At 43.2% G+C, this 19167-nt stretch overlaps 1 protein-coding gene across 2 annotated transcripts in view; it reads right to left on the bottom strand.

The window, feature by feature from the left end:
- The window catches only part of LOC112228427 (galactosylgalactosylxylosylprotein 3-beta-glucuronosyltransferase 1), a 55427-nt gene extending 38498 nt beyond the window's left edge, over window positions 1–16929 (bottom strand). For both annotated transcript variants that reach the window (XM_024393740.1, XM_024393741.1), the window contains exon 1: window positions 16419–16929. The gene's annotated coding sequence lies outside the window, so the exon portion shown is untranslated. The remainder of the gene's footprint in view (window positions 1–16418) is intronic.
- Between the last annotated feature and the right edge of the window lie 2238 nt (window positions 16930–19167).

Below are 19167 nucleotides of genomic sequence, written 5' to 3'. Positions count from 1 at the left end.
AGTCTGTTTGTTTTTCTATGTTGGTTTTTGTGTTCGGTTCTCAATCAGAGGCAGGTGTCGTTAGTTGTCTCTGATTGAGAATCATACTTAGGTAGCCTGGGTTTCACTTTTGTTTGTTTCCGTGTGAGTGTTTTGGCCACACGGTACTGTTTCGGTTTTGTAAATTCACATTGTTATTTTCTGTTTAGTGTTCTGAGTTTGAATTAAAAATCATCATGAACACTTACCACGCTGCGCTTTGGTCCGATCCTTACTCCTCCTCAGACGAAGAGGAGGAAATCCGTTACAGAGGTTCTTACAGTGGAATGCAGTGTTAGGTTTTCACCAGACATAATGGGACCATTTTCAATAGACATAATGGGACCATTTTCAACCAAAAAGTGATTAAAGTTTGCCAAAAAACTCCTGGAAGCATCTGGATGATCATCAAGAATCTTTTATGAATGTTCTATGGTCAGATTAGTCAAAAGGATAACTTTTTGGATGACATGGGTCCCATATTTGTGCTCCCGAGTGGCGCAGCGGTCTAAGGTACTGCATTTCAGTGCTAAATGCACCACTACAGACCCTGGTTCGATTCCAGGCTTTATCACAACTGGCCATGATTGTGAGTCCCACAGGGCGGCGGACAATACGCCCAGCATCGTCCTCGTTAGGGTTTGGCTGGGGTAGGCAGTCATTGTAAATAAAAATTTGTTCTGAACTGACTTGTCTAGTTAAATAATAAATAAGTTATGCTTGGCGAAAACCATCACTGCATTCCACAGTAAGAACCTAATACCAACGGTCAAGCATTTTGGTGATGGTTTAGGAATGCTTTACTGCCTCCACAGTGACGTGAGATACTCAACAACTGCAAGTGTTTGGTTGGAGTCATTGCAGCTAAAGGTGGCACAACCAGTTATTAAGGGCAATTACTTTTTCACACAGGGGTATTGGGTGTTGCATAACTTTGTTAATGAAATAAATTAAATTAGTATGTAATTGTTGTTATTTTTTCACTCAGGTTCCCTTTATCTAATATTAGTTTTGGTTGAAGATCTGATAACATTCAGATCTTCAAAATATGTAAAAGTAAAGAAAATTAGATAATACTTTTACATAGTAAAATCGATTGATCCTCCTGATCAAGACAAATTCAGCGATTGCTTTGCCATATCTGTCCCGTGAAGCATTTGAGTTGGATAAATGTCTTTCTAAGGACTGCCCCTTTGACGTAACGCTGCAGTGAAGTGATATAAAACGATGTCACGATGCAGCCGAGAACCAGAGGGAGGCAAATAGATGTTGATTCAACAGAGGACATTTACATGGTCCTAGGAATGGATTCCACAAGTAATTGGTGCAGATGTAACAAGTTGCATTAACACAAAACTGTAATGAACACGATGTGAGACAAAGAGATGGTTTCAAGCGCAGGATGCAGCAGGTGTTTATTTGTAAAGGACCTCAGGAGGAGAAAAGTAGCAGGGTCTAGGGGCAGGCAGAAGTTCATACACAGGGGGTCCAAAAAGGCAACAGTACAGGCAGGGAAAAGGCTAGTAACGTCATCTGGGAGATCAGGCAATAGGTTGATTACAGGAAATCCAATAGGTTAAGGTACAGGCAGGGAATAGGCGTTGTTAGTGAGGCAGGCAAAATCATATACGGGAGGTTTAAATTACAGGCAAACCAGAGCTCTGACTAGAAGTGTGTCACAAAACAAATAATGCCTCGCAAAGAACTGAACTAAATAGTGTGTGATAATGACATACAGGTGTGTGAACAGGTGATCAGAATTCAGGTGATTGGAATCTGGAGAGTGAGCTGCGTTCAGGGGATCTATGTGTTTCAGAGTGTGAGCTGGAAAGTGAGCTGCGTTCAGGGGATCTACATGTTTGAGAGTGCGAGTTGGAAGCAGACTTTACAAAAACTGCATGTGTTGTCCCCGAACCCATATTAACATGATTGTTCTGTACCCCGCTGGATAGTACACAGTATATTATACAGTATGTCTTTCAAAATATCAAATCAAACAAAACTAAACCCACGTGATGATTAATCAAACTGATGTCCTTATTATTGGAGGCGTGATAGGAATGTGCCCTTTTCATTGACTTATGAATAATAAGTGCCTTTTTCTGTACATCATTCTTCAGGAGTTAGTGTTTTAGTCACAGGCACAGAGGATGTTTATACCAACTTGCTGTACTTAATTACAGCACTGTATATTGAAGGACAAAGAAATGATAGAGGCCACAGACAGACAAAGGAGCCGACTTGTCTTTGTTGATTGAAACCCCCCTTGTGACTCCAATACAAACCACACTATTACACTTAATGACAGTTGCTATGGCAACAAAGGCACCACCGCTCCAGGCAATGAGTGGGAGTTCTGGGTACCGGCTTGTTGTGTTCCTCTCTGCTCCCAACTCCTGCTGCTCCTCCTCCCTTTGTGTTTCAAAAGTAACGTCTGATTTGTGATCACACATGGGTTCAAATAGTAGCCTATTTGTTTTCTTTCAAATACTTTGACTGTTTGATTGAACATGCCTGGAGTGAACGATGGGGGTGGGGTTTTTACTTTTGGCACTATTCCATTGTTCCATTTGTTTTGATACATGGTCTATTCAGAGCGCTGTTTATTTCAGTAGTAGTCCTCCCATGTATCGTAGTTTTTGGCCATCCTCACTAACAACGCCTTTTTGCCTATTACCTGCCAGTACTTTTGCCTATCAGATTTCCTGTTGTCAACCTCTTGCCTGATCTCCTGCTACATTATTAGCCTTTTCCCTGCCTGTACTGTTACCTTTTTGGAGTCCCTATGTATGAACTTCTGCCTGTCCCTGTCCCTGGACCCAGCTACCTGCCTCCTCCTGTGGTCTTTTACTAATAATCACCTGCCGCGCCCTGCGCTTGAAACCAGCACACTGTCTCCCATCATACTCATTACAATAATATACAGGAGAAAGATCGCCTTAGGGTAAAGATAGCCATGCTACAAGCCCAGCTTCAGACGCAATCGTTAGGCAAGGGTAATTTAAGTGTAGGAAAGGATGAAACGGTGTCAGTGCCACAAATAAGTACAGATAGTTGTATAAATCCCCTCGCACAGTACCCGCAGCCGGACAACTTTCTCATGGCTTCTTGAAGGAAATGCTGTAGGAATGGTCAACCGGTGTCACTCATTCAGCCGACAGAAACTTTCAACCGGTTCTCCCCATTAAGCAACTAGTCAGAGGCCGAGGCTTCTCTGGTCTCTCCTCCACCCGTTATGGGGTCTGAGACGCTGAAGCTTCCCACCATTAGCTCTGACAAATTGAATACTCTAGTAATTGGCGACTCCATTACCCGCAGTATTAGACTTCAAAATAATCATCCAGCGATCATAGGCTGTTTACCAGGGGGTAGGGCTACCGACGTTAAGGCTAATCTGAAGATGGTGCTGGCTAAGGCGAGTGTAGAGAGTATAAGGATATTGTTATCCATGTCGGCACCAACGATGTTAGGATGGAACAGTCAGAGGTCATCAAGCGCAACATAGCCTCAGCGTGTAAATCAGCTAAAGATGTGTCGGCATTGAGTAATTGTCTCTGGACCCCTCCCAGTTAGGGGGAGTGATGAGCACTACAGCAGAGTCTCACAACTAAATCACTGGTTGAAAACTGTTTTCTGTCCCTCCCAAAAGATAGAATTTGTTGATTATTGGCCCGCTTTCTGGGACTCACCCACAAACAGGACCAAGCCTGGCCTTCTGAGGAGTGACGGACTCCATCCTAGCTGGGGGGATGCTCTCATCTTATCTATGAACAGGGCTCTAACTCCCCTAGCTCCACAATGAAATAGGGTGCAGGCCAAGCAGCAGGCTGTTAGCCAGCCAGCCTGCCAGCTTAGTGGAGTCTGCCACTAGCACAGTCAGTGTAGTCAGCTCAGCTATCCCCATTGAGACCGTGTCTGTGTCTCGATCTAGGTTGGGCAAAACTAAACATGGCGGTGCTCGCCTTAGCAATCTCACTGGAATAAAGACCTCTATTCCTGTCATTATTGAAAGAGATTGTAATATCTTACATCTCAAAATAGGGCTACTAAATGTCAGATCCCTCACTTCCAAGGCAGTTATAGTCAATTAACTAATCACTGATCATTATGTTGATGTGATTGGCCTGACTAAAACATGGCTTAAGCCTGATGAATTTACTGTGTTAAATGATGCCTCTCCTCCTGGTTACATTAGTGACCATATCCCCTGCGCATCCCGCAAAGGCGGAGGTGTTGCTAACATTTCGATACCAAATTTCAATTTACAAAAAAAAAGAAAAAAAAAGACTTTTCGTCTATTGAGCTTCTTTCTAGTCAAGAAATCTATGCAGCTTATTCAATCACTTTTTATAGCTACTGTCTCCTGGGACGTATACAGCGTTCCTCACTGAGTTCCTTGAATTCCTATCGGACCTCGTATTCATAGCAGATAATATTCTAATTTTTGGTGACTTTAATATTCACATGGTAAAGTCCACAGACACAAGTCCACACTCCAAAGGGCTTTCAGAGCCATCATCGACTCAGTGGGTTTTGTCCAACATGTCTCTGGACCTACTCACTGTCACAGTCATACTCTGGACCTAGTTTTGTCCCATTGGAATAAAATGTTGTGGATCTAAATGTTTTTCCTCGGACCACCGTTTTATTACGTTTGCAATCGCAACAAATAATCTGCTCAGACCCCATCCAAGGATCATCAAAAGCTGTGCTATAAATTCTCAGACAACCCAAAGATTCCTAGATGCCCTTCAAGACTCCCTCCACCTACCCAAGGACGTCAAAGTACAACAATCAGATAACCACCTAACTGAGGAACTCAATTTAACCTTGCATAATATTCCAGATGCAGCCGCACCCCTAAAAACAAAAAACATTTGTTTTAACAAACTAGCTCCCTGGTATACAGAAAATACCCGAGCCCTGAAGCAAGCTTCCAGAAAACTGGAACGGAAATGGCGCTTCACCAAACTGGAGGTCTTCCGACTAGCTTGGAAAGACAGTACAGTGCAGTATCGAAGAGCTTGATCATCCTATTTTTCCAACTTAATTGAGGAGAATAAGAACAATCCAAAATATATTTTTGATATTGTTGCAAAGCTAACTAAAAAGCAGCATTCCCCAAGAGAGGATGGCTTTCACTTCAGCAGTGAAATTCATTAACTTCTTTGACGAAAAGATTATGATCATTAGACAGCAAATTACGGACTCATCTTTAAATCTGCGTATTTCTCCAAAGGTTAGTGGTCTAAGTCTGCACAACACTGTCTGGACCTAGGATCAAGGGAGACACTCAAGTTTTTTAATACTCTGCATACTGGACCCTATTCCAACTAAACTACTGAAAGAGCTGCTTCCTGTACTTGGCCCTCCTATGTTGAACATAATAAATGCCTCTCTATCCACCGGATGTGTACCAAACTCACTAAAAGTGGCAATAAAAACGCCTCTCTTGAAAAAGCCAAACCTTGACCCAGAAAATATAAAAAACTATCGGCCGATATCAAATCTCTCATTCCTCTCAACATTTTTAGAAAAAGCTATTGCACAGCAACTCACTGCCTTCCTGAAGACAAACAATGTATATGAAACACTTCAGTCTGGTTTTAGACCCCATCATAGCACTGAGACTGCACTTGTGAAGGTGGTAAATTACATTTTAATGGAGTCATACCAAGGCTCTACATCTGTCCTCGTGCTCCTAGACCTTAGGGCTGCTTTTGATACCATCGATCACCACATTCCTTTGGAGAGATTGGAAACCCAAATTGGTCTACACGGACAAGTTTTGATCTTATCTGTTGGAAAGATATCAGTTTGTCTCTGTGGATGGTTTGTCCTCTGACTAATCAACGGTAAATGTCGGTGTTCCTCAAGGTTCCGTTTTGGGACCTCTATTGTTTTCACAATATATTTGACCTCTTGGGGATGTCTGTCATGTCTGCTCCTGCTCCTCCCCTCCGGTGTGCGATGTCGCCAGATTACTAACCACCGTTCCTGGGATTCATCATTACGTACTCCTGGCACTCATCATTACGCGCACCTATGATTCACACCTGGACTCCATTACCTTCATAGTTTCCTCCCTTTTATATGTCACTCTCCCAGGGTCACTCACCAGTTGGTATTCCTCTTGTGTATCAGTGTTCTGCCTTATGTTAGTGTCGTGTTCTTGGTTTTGTTATTTTATTAAAATGTTTCACCTGCTTCCGACTCACCACCCCATCATTACAGACTACCAACTCAAAATATGGACGCAGCAGGACAACCGGACATCTCCCAGATGATCAATGAACAAGGTGACCTTCGTCAACACCATGATCAGCTGGCTCAACTGGGGATAGCCAGGGGAAAGGTTCTCCGCAGTCTACAATGTCTCAACAGAGGATATTCTAGAGCCAGTCTACCCAACGAGTCAGCACACCAGCCCATTCAGCAACCCGCTCAGGTCAGCGATGCAATCTATCCCTCCTAGAAATATGACGGGACACCATCCAAATGCCGTGGGTTCCTCCTTCAGCGCTTCCTCTATTTCGCACATCAAATGGGCGCTCCCACCGCTGAGAGGTCTAAGGTTGCTACGGTTATTTCTCTGCTGACTGGGCGGGCATTGGAATGTGCTACGGCCGTCTGGGAGAGAGGAGCTTGAGTCTTATGAGGGATTCATGGCTCTGTTTAAATGTATTTTCAATCATCCCGCGGAGGGCAGAGAGGGAGGTGAGCGTCTGCTTCAGCTACAGCAGGGGAATCAGATGGCTGCTGAGTATGCGTTCACCTTCCAGACAGTAAATCAAATCAAAGTTTATTTGTCACATGCGCCGAATACATCACACATATCACGCAACCACTAACCCTCACCATGGGGCCCAATCCCCAGGAAAACATCCCCTTCTTCATCACCTATGCACCAGTTCACAAGATCATCCTCGGCCTACCTTGGCTTCAGCGCCATAACATCTCATGGTCAAGGATGAGAATCACCGACTGGTTGAATGCCGGAAGACCTGCTTTCCTGTCTCCTGTGGGTACAAGCCGGTTGAGAGTCCTCAGTTTGCCCTCCAGCCCAGCATCCCAGAGGAATATCAGGATCTAAGGGAGGTATTCTCCAAGACCCGCGTTACCTGTCTCCCTCCTCATTGCCCCTGGGACTGTGCCATTGACCTGTTTTCCTGTGCTACACCTCATCCACAGATTCATGTCCACTGCGTCAGCTGGTTTGTTCTTCGTGGACAAGAAGGAGGGAGGATTATGCCCTTGTATCGATTATCGCGGACTCAATGACATCACCACGAAATATCGGTACCCTCTCCCGCTGATGCCATCGAGCAGCTCCGCGGGGCCCGGTTCTTCACCAAACTGGACCTGCGGAGTGCCTACACTCTCATTTGCATCCGGGAGAGGGATGAATGGAAGACAGCATTCAGCACGATGTCTGGTCACTACGAGTACTTGGTTATTCCCTTTGGTTTAGCCAATGCTCTGTCAGTGTTCCAGGCATTCGTCAACGAGATGTTCAGGGACATGCTCGGACGTCAGGGGATTGTGTACATTGACGACATCCTGATCTTCTCGACTAACCTGGAGGATCACATCACTCACGTTTGAGCAGTACTGGAATGCCTCTTGGCTAATCCCCTGTTCGTCAAGGCGGAGAAGTGCCAATTCCACTAGAGGGCTGTCTCCTTCCTCGGTTACCAAATCAGCCCGCAGGGAGTGAGGATGGAGGAGAAGAATGTAGATGCGGTAAGGTCATGGCCAGTCCCATCCACCATCAAGAGGTTACAACGGTTTTTGGGTTTTTCCAACTTTTACCGCTGCTTCTTCAGGATCTTCAGTGCCATCACCGCCCCTCACCTGCCTCCTCAAGGGTGGGCCTCGTAGGTTGGTTTGGTCTGTCTCCAAAAGCCGACGAGGCCTTTCATCTTCAAGGAGCGTTTTACCTCCGCCACTTGTTAAAACACGCAAACTTTTGTGGTTGAGGTAGACGCATCGGAGGTGGGTGTAGGGGCAGTTTTGTCACGAAGACAGTGACACTGAAATTGTATCCTATGTTTTCTTCTGCAAGAAATGGCCCCCCGCAGAGAGGAATTACGACGTCGGCGATAAGGAAGCTCTTGGCGGTGAATTTGGCATTAGAGGAGTGGAGACACTGGCTGGAGGGTGCCAAGGAACCATTCGTCACCCTCACCGACCATCAGAACCTTGAGTACATATGGACAGTTAGGAGACTGAATCCGCGCCAAGCCAGGTGGGCCCTCTTCTTCACCAGGTTCGACTTCACGCTGACATATCGCCCTTCCAGAGGGCACCCATAATACCGTCCTCCCGAGTCATGGGTCCAGTGGTTTTGGACGTAGCTGTGGACATCCGCCAGGTCCTAGAGAGGGAGCCCGCACCCCGGAATTGTCCTCGCACACGCATCTACATTCCCACAAAGATAAGGGATCGACTGCTGACCTGGGCACACACAGCTGTCGTTGCTGGACATCCAGGTATTTCTCGCACCATCCATTCCATCACTGAGAAATACTGGTGGCCCACCTTGGTGCAGGATGTCATGCGGTATGTCAACTCCTGTTCCGTGTGTGCTCAAAACAAGTCCCCCCAGATTGCTCCATCCAGCAGGGAAGCTCCTGCCATTTCCCATGCCTCAGCAACCTTGGTCCCATCTGTCCATTGACTTTGTTACTGATCTTCCCCCTTCTGATGGTGTCACCGTGGTAGTGGATAGATTTTCCAAGTCATGTTGTTTAATCCCTCTTCCTGGTCTCCTACTGCTCTCCAGGTCACTGAGGCACTCTTCCAGGAGGTCTTCTGGCATTATGGCCTTCCGAAGATCATCAAAGGTAAGGGAATATTTATGATGTAATTTCGTATTTCTGTTGAAACATGGCGGAGAAATATATTTACGTCTTAGTTTACGTCAGATTATTGCATGGTATGCTTTTTTCTTAACGTTTAAAAAAAATCTGACACAGCGGTTGCAATTAAGAACCAGTGTATCTTTAATTATAAAAAAACAGGTGAAAACCAGGTGAGGGGAGTATTTGACTAATTAGTTTCCTTAATTCATCAAACAAGTACAAAGGAGGAGCAAAAACCTGCAGACACTTGGCCCTCCGCGGAATAAGTTTGACACACACAAGTTTGACAATTTACTTAATGACCGAAAAACCGGTTCAAAAACGTTTGCAAATTTATAAAGAATAAAAAACAAAACCACCTTATTTACTGTATTCAGACCCTTTGCTATGCGACTCGAAATTGAGCTCAGGTGCATCCTGTTTCCGTTGATCATCCTTGAGATGTTTCTGCAACTTGATTGGAGTCCGCCTGTGGTAAATTCAATTGATTAGACATGATTTGGAAAGGCACACACACACTTGTCTATTTAAGGTTCCATAGTTGACAGTGCATGTCAGAGCAAAAAAACAAGCCAAGAGGTCGAAGGAACTGTCCGTAGAGCTTGGTCAAACTGAGCAATCGGGGTAGAAGGGCCTTGTTCAAATCGGGTTCAAGTCTGGGCTCTGGCTGGGCCACTCAAGGACATTCAGACACTTGTACCGAAGCCACTTCTGCATTGTCTTGGCTGTGTGCTTAGGGTCGTTGTTCTGTTGGAAGGTGAACCGTCGCCCCAGTCTGAGGTCCTGAGAGCTCTGGAACAGGTTTTCACCAAGAATCTCTGTACTTTGCTCTGTTCATCTGTGCCTCGATCCTGACTAGTCTCCCAGTCCCTACCACCGAAAAACACCCTCACAGCATGATGCTGCCACCACCATGCTTCACCGTAGGGATGGTGCCAGGTTTCCTCCAGATGTAACGCGTGGCATTCAGGCCAAAGATTTTGGTTTCATCAGACCAGAGAATCTTGTTTCTCATGGTCTGAGAGTCTTTAGGTGCCTTTTGGCAAACTCCAAGCGGGCTATCGTAAGGAGTAGCTTCCTTATGGCCAGTCAACCATAAAGGCTTGATTGGTGGAGTGCTGCAGAGATGGTTGTCCTTCTGGAAGGTTCTCCCATCTCCACAGAGAAACTCTAGATTTCTGTCAGTGACCATTGGGTTCTTGGCCATCTCCCTCACCAAAGCCCTTCTGCCCCGATTGCTCAGTTTGGCCAGCTCTAGAAAGAGTCTTGGTGGTTCCAAACTTCTTCCATTTCAGAATGATGGAGGCCACTGTTTTCTTGAGAACTTTCAATGCTGCAGATTTTTTTTGGAACGCTTCTTCAGATCTGCGCCTCAACACAAACCTGTCTCAGAGAGCCACAGACAATTCCTTCGACCTCATGTTTTTGTTTTTGCTCTGACATGCACGGTCAATTTTGGGACCTTATATAGACAGGTGTTTGCCTTTCCAAATCATGTCCAATCAATTGAATTTACCACAGGTGGACACCAATCAAGTTGTAGAAATCTTTCAAGGATGGTTAATGGAAACAGGATGCACCTGAGCTCAATTTCGAGTCTCATAGCAAAGGGTCTAAATATTTATATAAATAAGGTATGTTTAAGTAATTTGCCAACATTTCTAAAAACCTGTTTTCACTTTGTCATTATGGGGTATTGTGTGTTGTAGATTGCTGAGGATTTTTTATTTTATTTAATCAATTTTAGAATAAGGCTGTAACATAACAAAATGTGGAAAAGTGAAGAGGTCTGAATACTTTCCGAAGGGACTGTACATACAGAAGTTAATTCATATGGAACAATCCATCAAAGATCACTAGCTTTGCGTCTATCCCATGTCTCAGAACCTGAATATGAGACAGAATATGAGTGAAATGTGTGAAAGAAGGAGACAAACCCATGTCACACACAATCAATTAAATGAGATCTTACACAAGGAGTGTCACATGTCTTGCCATGGACGTGATGAGATTAGTGATGGTTGGATATGGGATGAATGATTACATACCTACAGATTGCCTACAGTAAACTGTACAACAAAACCCTAATACATAAAGAGTATGTAGACATTTCATAGCCCATGTTTTTAATCCACAGCATGCAGTACTGCCTCTCTCTTGCTGTGTAGAGATTACAGTCACAGGAGAGTTCCTATAAATGTAAACATAGCATGGAACCTGTCAGTCTCTGACAGGGGATTAAATTGGGTTCAGAAGCCCCTGCAGTTGAACGTTTCTTTCTGACATTGAAGGATAACTGGTTAGTGTGTTTCAATCCAAGACTAGACTTAATGTGTTTTAACTGGGAAAATAAAACCAATACAAGAGAGAAGGACAAAATAAGGAGCACTTCCTTACTTATAGTAGTCACTTCTTATAAATTTGCTCAGTGGTTTTAAGGCAGGTTAACGTAGATAACACAAATTAAATATAGATTTATGCAGTTGGATTCCATTAGTGTTTTGGCTGTGAAAAACTACACAGAGAAAGATGGTGAGAGAGCGAGAGTGAGAGAAAGAGAGATTTAAGAGTCTACTTGCTACTGTGGTAGTAACAAAAGTAGCTAAGCACAACCCTTGCTCTGTGTATTGCTTATGCAGAATTCCCTCTGCTTAAGGCTAGAGATACCTCTCTGATAATCCTCAGAAAGATGGCTTTGAACTTCAGGCAGCACTACCTCAGTAGAACAGAATCAAAAGCACTTGTTTTGAACACACATCAATAGCTCATTGTACAGTAGCCTTACAATAGCCTGGAGAGAAGGAGTTTAGAAAGTCCATGATGCTTCTAATCTAAAGCAATAGCGTAACCAAGTTCTAGTTTCTTATCCTCCAAAAGAATTTTACCTTCCATTAAAACACAGTTTTTGCACGAGGAGATATGGGAACACGTGTTTGTGGGAAAGAATATAGTTTCTGTTCATCAAACCTCGGCTCTGATTAAGGTCAATGCATATTTAAATATTAGATCATTGCTGTTTGCATATGCGCATATATGATGATCTTAATGTGACTGTGCTGGCTGTCAGTAAATTATGTTGATTTAAAAAGGGACTACCTGCGGCTACATTACCAATAGCCCTTTATGATGTATTATCTGTTGGCTTTGCTTTTTGTTGACATTGCAAATGAACACCAGATAATGAATATCATTATCAAGTCTATTACTCTGAGACCCCTCCAGCATTGGTGCAATGGCATGTTGGCCTATACATTAGTTAGGCCTATGACAAAAACACTATGGGGAGGTTTCCTGGACACAGATTAAGCCTAGTCCTGGACTAAAAAGCACTTTCAATGGAGATTCTTGCGGAGGGAAAGGTTTCTACCAAGAACCGTTTTCATCTGAAGAACCCTTTTTGGAAGACAAGCGTTCTTTGTAAGGCAAAAGAGGCTTTTTCATCCTAAGAACTGTTTGATAGAAAGTGGTCTTTGATGATTCTTTGGAAGGCAAGAAGGATTCTACATAGATCCTTTCTGAATCTGAATAAGCTTTTTAATTGTATTTGTTATTGCTACCATGATTACGGATAATCATGAATGAATTGTGAATAATGAGAAAGTGAAAAAGTTGAGAAAGTTAGAGGCATACATATCATACCCCCCAATGTTACTTCCCCTGTTATTGGTAACAGGGGTACGATCTTTGTGCCTCTAACTTTCTAACTCGTAATTCATTTATGATTATCTCTAATCATGATAGCATCCACTTTAATGTAGAATTGTTCAGAAACATTATATTCTTATTTACAAAACAAGTGACTATAAAAAGATTCAACCTGCAAAGTGTTCTACCTAGCACCAATAAGGGTTCCCCTATGGAGACAAGCTGAAGAACCCAATATGGTTCTACTTAGCAACTTTTTTACAAAGAGTGTAGTAGACAGAGTTTACAGAGGATTGACACCAATACAAAATTCTGATAACTGCTTCTGGAACACCTGAACAAGAAAGACCATTCCGTTTGCATGTAGGATTGTAGGGCTTATGATGTTCCTTACGAAAATGGATGCTCGGTTTAAATAATGTTCATCCATCTTAACAAAAGGTCCACAGAAAGTTTAAAATTGACTGGGGAAGGAAAAACATAACAATTCCATTCCATCCGCAGTTAGGAACTTAAATAAACTGATAGACCTTATTAACTGACTAAGGGCCCGGGCTGTGTTTCTACGAAGCTAACTTATGACAAAACACATATGGAATCATGTAGTAACCAAAAAAGTTTTAAAACAAATCAAAATATAATTTATATTTGAAATTCTTCAAAGTATCCACCACTTGCCTTGATGAAAGCTTTGCACACTCATGGCGTGCTCGCAACCAGCTTCATGAGCTAGTCACCTGGAATGCATTTCAATTAATCTGTCTGGGAGTGGAACCCCTCGCCAACAGCCAATGAAATTGCAGGGTGCCAAATTCAAAACAGAAATCTCATAAATCAAATTTCTCAAACATACAAGTATTAGGCACAATTTTAAAGATACAATTCTCGTTAATCCAGCCACAGTGTCTGATTCCAAAAAGGCTTTACAGCGAAAGCTCCACAAACATGCAGTGATTTTGCAGAGAGCCACATGAATTCACAGAAATACTCATAATAAACATTGATAATAGATACAACTATTATACAAGGAACTTTAGATAAACTTCTCCTTAATGCAACCGCTGTGTCAGATTTCAAAAAAACTTTACGGAAAAAGCATAATCTGAGTACGGCACTCAGACGACAAATCAAGCCAAACAGATATACGCCATGTTGGAGTCAATATTAGTCAGAAATAGCATTATAAATATTAACTTACCTTTGATGATCTTCATCAGAATGCACTCCCAGGAATCCCAGTCCCACAATAAATGTTTGATTTGTTCGATAAAGTTCATAATCAATTCCGTTGTGTTGTGACAGGTTATGGGTGGTATACAGAAGATAGCCCTATTTGGTAAATGACCAAGTTCAAATTATGACAAGAACAGCTCAATTAAGCAAAGAAAAATGACAGTCCATCATTACTTTAAGACATGAGGTTCAGTCAATGGGGAAAATTTAAAGAACTTTGAATGTTTCTTCAAGTGAGGTTGCAAAAAACATCAAGCGCTATGATGAAACTGGCTCTCATGAGGACCGCCATTGGAAAGGAAGACCCAGAGTTACCTCTGCTGCAGAGGATAAGTTCATTAGAGTTAACTGCACCTCAGATTACAGCACAAATAAATGCTTCACACAGTTCAAGTAACAGACATATCTCAACATCTGTTCAGAGAAGACTGCGTGAATCAGGCCTTCGTGGTCAAATTGCGGCGAAGAAACCACTACTAAAGGACATCAATAAAAAGAAGAGACTTGCTTGGGCCAAGAAACATGAGCAACGGACATTAGACTGGTGGAAATCTGTCCTTTGGTCTGATGAGTCCAAATTTTAGATTTTTGGTTTTAGCAAAGTTAACATGTAAATATTTGTATGAACACAACCAGATTCAACAACTGAGACAAACTGAACAAGTTCCACAGACATATGACTAACATAAATGGAATAATGTATCCCTGAACAAAGGGGGGGATCCAAATCAAAAGTAACAGTCGGTATCTGGTGTGGCCACCATTTGCCAGTTCTTGCTGTGAGATGTTACCCCACTCTTCCACCAAGGCACCTGCAAGTTCCCAGACATTTCTGGGGGGGTGGGGGGCGGCCCTAGCCCTCACCCTCCGATCCAACAGGTCCCAGACGTGCTCAATGGGATTGAGATCCGGGCTCTTCTCTGGCAATGGCAGAACACTGACATTCCTGTCTTGCAGGAAATCACGCACAGACCGAGCAGTATAGCTGGTGGCATTGTCATGCTGGAGGGTCATGTCAGGATGAGCCTGCAGGAAGGGTACCACGTGAGGGAGGAGGATGTCTTCCCGGTAACGCACAGCATTGAGATTGCCTGCAATGACAACAAGCTCAGTCCAATGATGCTGTGACACACCGCCCCAGACTATGACGGGCCCTCCACCTCCAAATCGATCCCGCTCCAGAGTACAGGCCTCGGTGTAACGCTCATTCCTTCGACGATAAACACGAATCCAACCATCACCCGTGGTGAGACAAAACCGCCTCTCGTCAGTGAAGGGCACTTTTTGCCAGTCCTGTCTGGTCCATAGGCGACGTTGTTGCCTGTGATGTCTGGTGAGGACCTGCCTTACAACAGGCCTACAAGCCCTCAGTCCAGCCTCTTTCAGCCTTTTTGCGGACGGTCTGAGCACTGATGAGGGATTGTGCGTTCCTGGTGTAACTCGGGCAGTTGTTGTCGCCATGTTGGGCAGTTGTTGTCGCCACATGTCCCACAGGTGTGTTGTTCGGATGTACCAATCCTGTGCAGGTGTTGTTACATGTGGTTTGCCACAGCGAGGACGATCAGCTGTCCGTAGCGCTGTCTTAGGTGTCTCACAGTACGGACATAGCAATTTATTGCCCTGGCCACATCTGCAGGCCTCATGCTTCCTTGCAGCATTTTTAAATATTTTTTTAAATTTTATTTTATTTTTTTAACCTTTATTTAACCAGGCAAGTCAGTTAAGAACACATTCTTATTTTCAATGACGGCCTGGGAACAGTGGGTTAACTGCCTGTTCAGGGGCAGAATGACAGATTTGTACCTTGTCAGCTCGGGGGTTTGAACTCGCAACCTTCCGGTTACTAGTCCAACGCTCTAACCACTAGGCTACGCTGCCGCCCCTGCCGCATGCCTAAGGCGCGTTCACACAGATGAGCAGGGACCCTGGCCATCTTTCTTTTGGTGTTTTTCAGAGCCAGTAGAAAGGCCTCAATGGTGTCCTAAGTTTTCTTTACTGTGACCTTAATTGCCTACCCCATTGAGCACGTCTGGGACACTGTTAGTGTCTTAAAGACAGTTCCACAGGTGCATGTTCATTAATTATATGGGAAACAGTGTTTAAACCCTTTAAAATCAAGATCTGTGAAGTTATTTGATTTTTACGAATTGTCTTTGAAAGACACGGTCCTGAAAAAAGGGACATTTATTTTTTTTGCTGAGTTTGTTAAAAACACAAAATCTATATTTTCAATCTATTTGCAATAAACTTGCTGAAACTGAAAATGCATTTTAAACAAGTTTAGCTCTAAATGTGTTTGCAGTGTTATTACAAAGAAACACAATATTTAGAAGAAAAATCTACATTTTCAGTAGGGAAATAGTTTCTTCTGTTTAGAACATGACACTCAGGATGCTAACTGTAGACCCATGACACATAATATTTTTGTCTTCAACATGTCCTTTGGTGACGGCAACAAAATAACACAGAAGACACGGAGGAGTTCAGCACCTGTACATGGTTGTGTCCCTCTTTACTGTGAGACAACACACTATAGCTCACTCCCATCAATGAACACAAGACTGAAAGACTGACTAGATTAACCACTAGCATCTCCAAGTGATAAAGGACTTGGACAAAGGAGGCATCAATGAAGAAAGAGAGACGATTAGAACTTACTTTAAGTCTTAATTGTAACTCCAGTCTGACAGCGTTCCTCTTGCTGCGTAGAATCCAATTCAGTCCATGAAATCCAGTTCACTCTCCTATGTTTCCAAGCTCTGTTCCACCTCCAAGACAGACTCAAAGCCTTTTTACATTTCATTTCATGCCAACACTGTAGCTGACATTCCTATTGAAATGTTCAACCCCGAAAAACACCTGGCTGAAAGGAGAAGCAGGAAATACTCCCAATGCTCACTCTGGCTGAAAGGAGAAGCAGAAAATACTCCCAAATGCTCACTCTGGCTGAAAGGAGAAGCAGAAAATACTCCCAATGCTCACTCTGGCTGAAAGGAGAAGCAGAAAATACTCCCAATGCTCACTCCTTGCTTCGGTTCACACGCATACAGACGTGGGAATAGATAAGGCAGCGCATCCTGTAGTAAGTATACAGTACGCACTCTCTTGCTTACTCTCTTATCCTCTCTCTCAGCTCTCTCCCTTTCTAGCTTGCTCTCTCTCAGCTCTTTCCCTCTCTTGCTTGCTCTCTCAGCTCTCTCCCTCTAATGCTTGACCTCTCTCAGCTCTCTCGGAGCTCTCTGTCTCTCTCTCGCTTGCTCTCTCCCCTCTGTCCATCTCTCCCGCTCTCTTTCTCTCTTAGTGCTGGTGCTTAGCTGAATCTGGCAGAGGGAGAGAGAGAGAGAGGCAGACACCTTGGAGTGAGACATTTGTGAGTGTGTTTATAAGGGACTAACAGAGTATCTCTTTCCAGGCAAAGACCACGCCCCACACCTTGAAGAAATGAGTTAGCTGATTGCATGTACTACTGGAGCACAAAGTGGCTGGATGGCCTGGCAAAAAAGAGAAAGAAAAAAAATGAAAAAGCTAAGGTTTCTCTTGACTCTCAGACATCAGGTTTTTGTTTCAATAATAATTTCAGAAGCACTTGTGTAATATGTGTCTGTTTTAAAATGTGTTAAAACAGACATAATATACTGTAGCGGTATTTATTAGAGAGGGGTAAAGATACAAATTTTGTTCAGGCGCCAGGCAGGTATTAACTATGCCGAAAGGAAAAGAGTAGAATAGGCGGAGTACCACTAACAGACCCACACACATCAGCAGAAGAGACTGCCCAGAGTGTAGCCTGTTTACCAGATAGCCAGTGGAGAGAAAAGGGAATTACACACCCTATAAAACCCACATCACAGCACAGGGGTAACCCCACCAGAATACCTCATATTATAATAATAATAATAATAATAATGGCAGCGCAATTGAACAGCAACTTCATAGAAACAATTTACAAGAAAGAACCCAGTCAGAGGATTTGCAACAATCTGAATTATCTTCCAGTGGAGGAGTGCAGAGGGTATGAATTTGGGGGGTGTTCACAGACAACAAAGGAGGCTTGCCGGTGTACTGTCTGACCATCTGATGTTTTGTTGGTTTGTATGTCAAAGCTTCGCATCAATGTTGCTACTAACCCATGCGATCCATAACCGGTGTGGTCCCAAATGATAACAACCACGACCTAGAGCGGTCACACCGATGATTGAGTTAAATACTTTATAAACTACACACGCTGAAAATAAACAAGGGCATCTGCAGCATAGCACACACAATCAAACTGCCGCGCCAACCAAGAGCTCCTCCCCAAAGAGCTAAAAGAGCTGTCTTTATTTCCTCCTTCCTTACTGCTGATGTGCTCTTAAAGTGGCAGCGCACGGTGAAGGCTCCGTGCAGGATTTCGCCACAATACAGTTGAAGTCGGAAGTTTACAAACACCTTAGCTAAATACATTTGAACTCAGTTTTTCACAATTCCTGACATTTAATCCTGGTAAAAATTGTCTTAGGTCAGTTAGGATCACCACTTTATTTTAAGGATGTGAAATGTCAGAATAATTAGTAGAGAGAATGATTTATTTCAGCTTTTATTTCTTTCACCACATTCCCAGTGGGTCAGAAGTATACATACACTCAATTGGTATTTGGTAGCATTGCCTTTAAATTGTTTAATTTGGCTCAAACGTTTCGGGTAGCCTTCCACAAGCTTCCCACAATAAGTTGATTGATTGAATTTTGACATCCTCCTCCCTCACGTGGTACCCTTCCTGCAGGCCTCCTTGCTAGCACACGCTTTTTCAGTTCTCCCTACACATTATAGGATTCCGGTCAGGGCTTTGTGATGGCCACTCCAATACCTTGACTTTGTTGTCCTTAAGCCATTTTGCCACAACTTTGGAAGTATGCTTGGGGTCAGTGTCCATTTGGAAGACCCATTTCTGATCAAGCTTTAACCTGTCTAGGACTGGGGTTCCGCTCGCCAACAGCCAATGAAATTGCAGGGCGCCAAATACAAATCAACAGAAAGCTCATAAATCTAATTTCTCAAACATACAAGTATTTTACACAATTCTAAAGATAACATTCTCGTTAATCCAGCCACAGTATCTGATTTAAAAAATGCTTGACAGTGAAAGCTCCACAAACGATTATGTTAGGTCACCACCAAGTCACAGAAAAACACAGCCATTTTTCCAGCCAAAGAGAGGAGTCACAAAAAGCACAAATAGATATAAAATTAATCACTAACCTTTGATGATCTTCATCAGATGACACTCATAGGAGTTCATGTTACACAATACATGTATGTTTTGTTTTATAAAGTTCATATTTATATCAAAAAATCTCATTTTACATTGGCGCATTACGTTCAGTAGTTCTAAAACATGCGGTGATTGTGCAGAGAGCCACATGAATTC

Source organism: Oncorhynchus tshawytscha, linkage group LG30, assembly GCF_018296145.1.
Source record: "Oncorhynchus tshawytscha isolate Ot180627B linkage group LG30, Otsh_v2.0, whole genome shotgun sequence".
NCBI classification, from domain to species: domain Eukaryota; kingdom Metazoa; phylum Chordata; class Actinopteri; order Salmoniformes; family Salmonidae; genus Oncorhynchus; species Oncorhynchus tshawytscha.
Note: the sequence above shows the minus strand (reverse complement) of the source record. Positions and strands in the feature narration are given on the sequence as shown.